The 10000-nt window shown below is 39.0% G+C and overlaps 1 pseudogene; it reads right to left on the reverse strand.

Moving 5' to 3' along the window:
- Positions 1-5285: 5285 nt before the first annotated feature.
- Positions 5286-9230, reverse strand: LOC138009784 (zinc finger protein 862-like; annotated as a pseudogene).
- Between the last annotated feature and the right edge of the window lie 770 nt (positions 9231-10000).

The raw sequence follows: 10000 nt of genomic DNA on the forward strand, positions 1-10000 counted from the left end.
TGAGTATTTTAAAAAGCAGAATGACCGGGTTCTGAAAAAAATTCCTTTAATGATAACAATAAGAAAGACACTTTAAAGTATTAATCCTGCTAAATATTCTTGCACTACAGCTACCTATGTCAAACCAACTTTTTAATATTATCAACATGATATTTATAACAAACCATACTTTCCAAACTTTACAAGACGCTAGCTAAGCGCAAATGATGAATTCTCAGGACAAAAACGATGTTTGCTTACTTTTCTGACCGTCAAATTTAACTCGGTAGTAAACTGAGGAATAGATACCTTAATTTAAATGTGAACGTCCAAGCTTTGGCATTATAATATATTCAAACCTGATGTATGTAATCTTTACATGTGTGTACAAACAGAAAAGGATCGAATCGACATACTGAGAAAACGCAGTTGCAAATTTACTAGACACCAAGCTTCTTACATCTTTGCAACACCTGTCAGTAACATTAATTTTCCTTGGAATCATCGCAGTCATTATCCTCTGCTGAAGAATCTAAAAAAATATCCTTTGAAATTTTTTATTTTGTCTTCCATCGATTGCAGTTGTTCCTCCACACACACTTTCAAGCTTGGAGTGAAAAAATCTTTCTTGTGCAGAAACAAGAGGGCATTGTAGTGGGAGCGAGGCTTAAGTGTGGTAAAGAAAAGTAAATTAGCTTTCCCAACTTCCAATGCCTTCTTTAACTTGATATCGCCTCCATCTTCTACATCTGCAACTTCCATCATGACTTATTTGCTGCAACAGAGCTTGCTGAGTACATCTTGCCTTCTTTCTTTTTGTGATTTGATTTTCCTTTTTTGGTTTTTTCAGAATTATTGCGGGCACGTTTACGTTTCTGTCAACTTTCAGCACTGGCAAGGCTGAACTTGTGCCCTTTTGCAAGTTCTTCATGAGTTTGGTAGATGTCTTCTCTGACAGCTTCTAATTGGCTTTTGAGACCAATAGTGGCTGATAACGTTTCCTGAATGTAAGCAAACTGCTCCTTGGCCCACGATTTTAGCTTTGCAGACGATGGCTCAAACAACTCTTCTTTCTGCTGCTGTAACTTTGTCTTGATTAATTCCGCTTGTTTGATTTGTTGCTCAACTTCTTTCTTGGCAGACACAGGTTGAGACTGCGGCCTGGAAGGAACTGGCAGTGACCTCACTTGAGTAATGTAATTTTTGTCCGACAGGTTGGTTATTCTTGTCACTGAAACCGTCAAACTACCCAGCAGCTGTTTCCTTACCCATCTGTCTCTCCTTTCTTTAATCCAGTAGCTGGGCCAGTAGATGTGGCTGGGCTGACTCATACACTTGTGGAAGAATACTGTTAAAAAAATGCTGCCTGGGAAATCTTGGGTGGGGAATCATGAATGTCTTCCACGGCCTTTCTGGGTCTGATGGTTCTTCAGGGAACTCTGCAGTTAACTTACCGCTTTGAAATGTAAGATTTGCCTGCAGTGATTTCCTTGGCTTTCCTAGCTGAGGATGACTTGATTGAGAAGACTGAGAAGAAGTAGTTGGTTGGCAAAGCTTCTCAAAGTTCAAAGACAGCTTTCGCTTGTGACCCGGTAACACAATGCCGACACTTTGCTCTAGTTCTTCCTCTGATAGCCTGACTGCTGTCTCCAGGTCATCAAACCCTGCCGCTCGAAAATTATCAAAGTACTGAGACGAATTAATTCTAGTCGAGAATGCTTCAAGACTTTCATCCATTGCAGTGACTTGTAGCGTTGATTGCATCTACCCGTGAACGCACTTGATAAAAACATATTCTGTTGCGCTTTCAAACAGCTAAACCGTAAAGTTTGCCCGTCCATATTGTGAAGGTTTTCGGCTTTTTCGTCCATATCTGACCTTTCTGTTTTCGATTTGAGATGATTTGGATGATTCCTCTCCTCTCTTCTGTCTTTTGTAAAAGAAAACGTGGAATGACTTGAACCGCATTGTTAGGCTACATGTATCTAGCTGTCAATTTTTTTCTGGATGTTATCTTTGATAGCCTTATCAGATGAAAGGGCGCCAGGTTTCCTAGGCTTCTTACAGCCGGGAGAATCACGTTGGTATAAATGTGGCACTAGCATGCCGCTTTCGTGGTCTAAAATGCTGTTTTGGAGGTATGAAAACTATGTTAAAGAATTCACCTAGAACATATATATCACTGCAAAAAAAGCCATTTTTCGAATGAGTGAATCTCGCTCTTTTTTTTGAGTAAACTAGTCCACTGACTCAGTATTTTGAGTAAAGTTACTCTAAATATGAGTAAAATGATGATATAGACTGTCAAGGATACAACAAGCATTTATCTTTCAGTAATAATTCTTATTTTTATGTCCTTCCATATTTTTGCCCTAGGATAATTTTCAATAAATTTAAACCGTCCACATAATTGAGCATCTCAAAAGAACTTTTGGACTACCTGGGCCAAACTCAAGTGACATTCTCAAGTAGTTTCCTGCTGAGGGTTGAAGCAAATAAGCTTGCAAAGCTTGGTGACGCTTTGCCAAAGAAAAGGCAATGTTCTTGAAATTATTGACACAGTCAATCAGCTTCTTGAAATAATTGTGTTTTGCCTCAATCCTCATGGCCCAATTCCTTACCAGTGGACCTCTCTGCAAAAGAAAATATTTTCGCACTCATGAAAATCAGTTTTACTTCAGTGTTGGTGAAAATTGTGGATATTTAGTGAGCTTCCCACTACTATTCATCAATCTCCACTTCGCTGAATAATTTCTTAATTAACACTGGCCCCAGACACTTTATTTCTACTGGAATATCCAATATTCACCTCACAATTTGTGTCGGATAATGGACCATATAGTGCTGCTTTGGAATTGTTCGTCGTTCATTTAGCTCACTGAACTGTGTAAGGTACTCTTCGACAAGAAGTGCCAGATATGCTGCCAGCTGAGTGCTTGTTCTTGGCAAAAACTATCTCTTCAATTTTCAGTGACCTGAGAAAGTTTTCCCAGCAATCATCAGCAACCGGAATGAAATCACCAATAAGAAGAGGCAGCATTCGTCCCAAGCACCACATCTGTGAAGCTGATTCAAATATATCAAGTTCATATTTATGAAAACCGAAATTGTAATAATTGTGTCTTGACATGACAAGAAATTGACAATATAAATATCATAATGTGATTTGAAGATCAAGAGATCATCACAGATGAGGGAGCAACTTGAGTTGGAAGAAAGCCTGTAAAGGAATCAAGTGACCAGATCGAGAATGCTGAAGTTGTACATTGTTTTTTAATCCTAGACTGCGATGATCTCTCTATTCTTGTAATTCATGTCCACATGGTGAGATTTGATTTCACCTTCCATTCTACTTCATACTGGATCCGGTACGCAAGAATTAATAATTGATATTAATGGGACAGAAAACAAAAAAACCAGCAACAACTGTCAATTAAAACAGAAAAGTAATAAGGTTCATTAAGGGTGACCTTTGTCTTACCTGATTGATGTAATGAGGCTGAGTCAGAACTTAATACCTGTTGTTTAATGGAGCTTAGCTTGTTACTGGCATCCACCAAGGGATAATTGAAACTAGAAATCCTCTCATTGAGAATATCAAGTGCTTATCCATGTTAATGTATTTCTTTAGCAGCAACTTTATTTCAAGGGGCAACACTCCTTCAAGCTGGTCATGTATTACATCAACGTCAAGACAATCTACTACATGAAAAGAACGGGACTGATTGAGGATGGATGACCTTTTAACACCATAAGTTGAGGATAATGTTTGATCGTTGTGCACCAGTTGGCAATGTCTGTTGTGACTTGCTCTTGTCCTTAACTGGTATTGGTCCTGTGTGAACTGCAACCCAATTTCAGTTGATAAACAACAAGATTTTCACAGACATGATTTTTTTTAATGTAGTTATAACAATAGTCATCTGTTACAACATTTGCTATTAATGTACATGATGTAGCTACTGATCCAAAGTGACAAAATCAAGCATGCTGTTTGTTATTCTACATGTATATAATAAAAAAGTGTTAAAATTATTTATACATTCTCACTGTTGTCTTCTATTGCTGAAAATCTGTAGAATAAAAAATTAAGGCCAAACTTACTTTACTGCTGATTAATTTTAGATGTCCTTGCTAAATTGAAAATTATTACGTAAATATGAACTCAAAGCTAAGAGACTGTTCATTATTAATACAGTTTGTAATGATCCCATGTAATGTACACTCATTGAACTATAACAGTTACTTTAACACAGTTGAAGAGCTGGTTTAGAATTATCAAGGATTTGCCTTAATGTATATCTCTCTGGTTACTTGCCTTTGTTTGAAGTCATTGCCTGTACCCATACAGACTCTACACACACTCAAGGAATTAAAACTTTCAACAAATCCACCAATACTGTGTGCCCCAAGATTATCTGATGATAGAGGTCCAATGCTTCCGTGAAATGTATATGAAATACCATTTATTTTGGTTTCCACACCATGATCCTGTAAAGAGTAACAATAAATATTGTAGAAAACTTAATTAACTAGAGGTAAGGACAGCATGATAAAACAGTGAGGATTTATGAACAAACAACAATTTATATATACATGTATGCAGCTTAAAGCAACATTTTATTCCAAAAAAAGAAAACACTGTAGGCATTTCACTTAGCCTCTAAAGGGCAAGGATATAAATACCGACAAGTGTCAATTGATTTGTTGGGATTTTGCATCCAATCTGGGACATCACTGCACGTACTTCCTTGTGAATGAGATCAAAATATGGTTTGCTGATTCCAGGAGTTATCTATATAAAAAGACAAGTACCAAACAAAAATTGACAAAATACTGTACTTTACTAACAGATTCAAGAAGCCTTATATCTCTCATGAAAGGCTGAAGTATCTTGTCCATCCCAAAAGTGGATATGTATGGCTCCCCCGGAAAATTCTTGAAAATTAGACTCTCGGAAATGCATTTTCCAGCATTCTGAGGTGAAAATTTATAATTCTATGTCCTCAGTTTGCAAACAAAATTGTGAATAATTTGCGGAGCATTTACTTATACTAGCAATGTTTTAACTGTTTACAGCCTTAGAGAATTTACTAAATTGACAAGTGCAAAGTGACTTCATGAAAACCAATAATGTAACTGTTTGCAGCCTCTGGGAATTTACTAAATACATAACAGTATGAATACTGAAACCTAACTCTCTGGCTTACCGGTATATTGCTTAGTTTGTTAGATAGTGAGCCACACTTGCTTTTCTGATTTAAATTATAATAACTGAAACAAACATATAGATCGCACAGTTTCATGAATGAACTCCTCCTGTACTGTTTTGCTGCTTTCATTCATGAAGAAAACTTAAGTCAATCCTAAATACGGGCAACTAATGTATGAAGCTTAAAAGGACTACACTATATGTCATCGGAAAATTCAAAGTCAGAGCCATAATCTGAATCATCATCATCATCTGCTGGTAGCTCCAATCCTTTTGAGGTTTCATCTACTTCATCTGCAATTGTACGTTGAACTGGCTGAATGATGCTGTCATCATTTGTCTGCACACCAGCATCCTGCATGGTTACCGTTACAAGGTTCTCACTTATACCACTTGAACTGGCGACCAGTGGTGTGTTGACAAACTTTAAAGGACACTTTCGGCGTGGTTTGGCAGCTAACCAAGCTCTAACAGAAGCATCAATCACTCCTTCAAATTCCTTACTTCTCACTTTAGGACCATTGATGAGAATGTGTAGCAGAGCGTTGAGCATGTCATTCCTCACTCTACTTCGAAGCCTTGTCTTCATCAGTTTTAAAGAACTGGCACCCCTTTGCGGCCATGCATTCGAGACTGGAAGAGAGATCACTGCCTCTGCCAACTTTGCAATAAGTGGAAGATTAAATGGGACCAGGTCCTTCATGAACATTAGCTTCTGGAGGCACCAATCAGTTGAAGTGACTGTAGGTTTGCTCCCACCAGAGGGCTTTCTAACTTCCTCAGGCAATTCGTTCTTCCATTTTGCCAAGTCGTACTTGAATACATGCCACTCATCCATCAACTGCTTTTTGTTGCTTTTGTCGTCAAAGAACTGCTCAGCCAGAAGTTTCACCGCTGCACTGCCATAATCCCTGAATCCTGGCTGGCCCCTTCCTGGAACTTGTGCAGGGTCAAATATACTAAAAGCAGACAGGAGGGGAAGGGCAGGAAATCTGCTACTTAAGCTTTTTTTTTTTCAGTGAATTGACATATTTCACTAGGAAATTGGTAAGAAACAGCTCATCTCTATCAGACATAGTAAGATTAGCTTGTTCCAATCTGCCTCCAGGTGAAAGATCTCTAAGGAACTCAGTGACTGGAACTCCCATCTGGGCAATATTGGCAAGGTCATCGGTACACTTCTGAATTGCTGGCTTTATATGGGAGAAGGAAACCTTTCCTTGTTGCAGAGAACAGGAAGAACGTGATGCATGACTGTTACCACCCCAATGAATTTCACTTTGTGCATCTTTCCGAGAAGACCTGACGCCTGAGCATCTTTCTAGTCAAGTTGCTTTGGTGTAAGCATGAGTGGTACGTAATCCTTATGCACACCCTCTACAGCCTTGCGAAGAGAGAGCCACCTCATGCGAGTAGCCTTAGCAAGTCTACGGACGCACTTATCTTTAGTCTCTTTTGAAGGCTCTTGCAGCTTTTTCACTTTAAGTTGGATCTTCAGATATGCTGCAATCTTTTTGGGGAATTTTCCAAAAAATTCCAGACCTTAAAAAGCCATCTCTCAACTTCTTGCATGTATGCAATATCATCATTAGTGTCACAGCAAGCAAGGGACAGTTTATGGCAGATGCAGCGAACGCTGACGAGCCTGGTGGCTACCCCACTGGTTTTTCCAGTCATCACTGATGCTCCATCCGTGCAAAGGCCATTGAGCTTTCCAACTGGCAAGTCACTATGGTTTATCTCTGTTACAAGAGTCCTTGTTATGGTTTCTGCATTTGCAGAATCAGATTCAACAAAGAGATCATTTGCACTAAGAAACTTAATCTCTGTGCCACCAGAAGTGCTGCTCCAAAACTGCACAAACGTTATTAATTGCTCAGTAACAGAGATGTCTGTTACTTCATCAATTAGAAGGCCATAAGACTCTGGTTTCTTTATTTTGTTTATCATCATGTTCTTGACTACATTTCCACTTGTCAGGAACATTTCTCACACTGCAGCAGGAGATTTGTGATTAAAATGCTGCATTTTGTCCAGCCCAACAGCACGAAACAGATTTAGCAAAGAAAAGAACGTAACATTGGCAACTGCCTCCCTTGCTAACCAGTACAAGGCTGCAGTCTTTCGAGCATCTCTTTCTTCAGGGAATTTCTAAGGCGTGTTTTTAGGTGCCTTAGGGCACTGGCCCCCCTTTCTGGCCATGCATTTGAAACAGGCATAGAGAGGCAGATTTCTGCCTCTCTGTAGGGCTCATTCTGTGGAAGTTTTAGAAGGCGAAGGAATAGCCTGATGGTCCTTACTCTAGTCAGACAGCTCATACTTGAAGTTGTTCGATTCAGCCTCCAGTTTAAGGCGTTTGCTACTGTTCTCATCTCCACTAAAAATGTGATTTGCAAGAGTTTGGATATCGTTTTGTCCATATCCTGCAAACTCGGGGTTTGCAATAGGCACGGAAAGTGGATCGAAGATAGAGAAGAATGAAATGACTGGCAAAGAGTGCTGGAAGCGTTGGTCTATATTGTTTGTCAAGGGTGTCACATACTGGGAGCATAGGTCGTGCATCTTTGCCTCTGTTGCTTTAATCTTGTCTTCACTGAACTCTAGACAAGCAAGTTTTCCAGTTGTTGTCTCCTTTTGGAACTCTTTGACAGTGATGTTTTCTTGAACAAGCCTGATAAGCGAATCTTTAGATGCTTTGATGGCAGGAGAAATACGAGAAAAAGATATGGAGCACTTTTGAAACAGCTTACTAAGAGTCGAGAGCACAGCTAGAACACAAGAATCTCCTCTAGTTCCAACGAAGATGTGAACTTGCGATTAACAACTTCTTCTCTGGCCAACCAATATGCTGACAGGGAAGCATGGTGCAACACTGAATCTTTTGTCTGTAGCTGGGTTTCGAACTCCTTGTGAAAGTACGACACTCGTTTATTGTGCTCCCTCTGGATGGCCATCTCATGTTGTTGTGAGCCACTGTGTCTATCCTTTCCAACCAGTGCACTCTCTTTAAATCTTACAGCAGGGACCTAGTTAAACTTCTTTTGATGTTTAAATGGATTTTCACAATCGTGCATTCTGCACAACAGGCAAAACATACCATTCCCCTCTTCATATACCAGCTACCACAAACTGGCCTTCTCACAATATCCAACTTCTCTATCAAGAATCCACTCATGCTTAAAACGACCATCACATAATTTCTTACAACCTTCTTTCCATTTATAAAAATTGTGAAGTTTTGGTGACTCTTTAAAATACTGGCTTATTAGCTCAATTGCACAAGAAGTACATGTAGGGACAGGTTTGGTTGAATGATGTGTTGGCTTGTTTTTGGTGTCCACAGGGGCTGCTGCTGAAGAAAAATAATAAGCCATGGTTATTCTTGTTATATTTTGTACCACCTTATGTGCTGGAGCAAAATAGTACTCAAGAAATGATTCATACCAACTGCAACATGAGCTTCACCACTTTGAAGTGTACTTTCATCACATCCTCCTTCATTCCCTGTGGTGTTTTGAAAAAATCCAACACAAAGGAATTATTAAAGATAGTTAAGATTTCGTGTTTTTAACCAACAGTTCTGTGACTGAAACTCTCTCACACCAAAAACACTGTGCCTTTGTACGCCAATGTGCCATCAGGTATACTTGTAAGCTTAACAGAACCCTCGCTTTTGGTCCAAAAGTTGTCTCTCACAGAACTAAGCAGCTTGGCACTTGATATTGTTTCAATATTTCCAGTAAAAGGAGCCAACAAAGTTACAGGGGTTTAATTAACTGCTACCACAACTACATTACTGGTGATGGCTCTACTGAGTAAGAACTCTATTCAAAGTAATCTTTAAGTGTGCTTTATGCGAATCATGATTTGAAGCATTAAAATCACAGAAATATAAAGGTTTTACATTATGCATGCAATACAGGCGAAAATGAATAAAAAGGTCCTTACCTTTGCTTAGCTCACTCGATGGAGAGTGAAAAAACGTGCTCAAAAACGTGCTCAGCAATGTCTGCCTCGGTTTATTTGGCGTGGACGCCATTTTGGCACATGCGAAAACCTGGGATCTAGTCCTGTGAAAATGTCCAAGGCCTTCCACAACCCTTGATCACCTCAATCTCCTTCAACTTTTTATATTTCCATTGAAAGGTTAACACGTTTAAAACTCCTGAAATGTGCCTTTACTTAGACTCAGACGTTTGAGCCGGATGGGTTTTACAATTATTTTTGCGGGATTTTTTCATTATTTTAAGCCAGATCCTGCTCTGTGAAAATGTTGAAGGTGTTCCACGACCCTTCTTTCAATTTCCTTTGCACATGGCAAAGGTACATGTGCCATCTGTAAATCAGCCTTTTTTCACGTTTGTAATATCTCTCGTATTAGGAAGTTTTCGTCAGCTGAAAACACCAAAATGTTAGTGCATGCTTTCCTAATGTCTAGATTGGACAATTGTAACTCTCTCTTATACGGACTTCCGAAACACTTGATTCATAGACTTCAGTTAGTTCAGAACTGTGCAGCGCGTCTGATCTTATGTGGTGCTAGAACGTATAACTCCTTTACTGAGAGAACGACACTGAGCAGAGGATTATTTTTAAAATCTTACTAGCTTTATTCGTGATCTGTTTCAAACTTACAAGCCATCTAGGAGTTTACGATCTTCAACCATGAACTTGTTAGTGACACTTAGATAGAGGTTAAAATTTTATGGTGATTGTGCTTTTTCGGTTTGCACTTCCAGAAAATGTAACATGTAGTTCAAATCTTACATCTTTTAAAAGCAATCTTAAAACTTATCTTTTTAAGCGCTA

Source organism: Montipora foliosa, chromosome 7, assembly GCF_036669935.1.
Source record: "Montipora foliosa isolate CH-2021 chromosome 7, ASM3666993v2, whole genome shotgun sequence".
Classification (NCBI taxonomy): Eukaryota; Metazoa; Cnidaria; class Anthozoa; order Scleractinia; family Acroporidae; genus Montipora; species Montipora foliosa.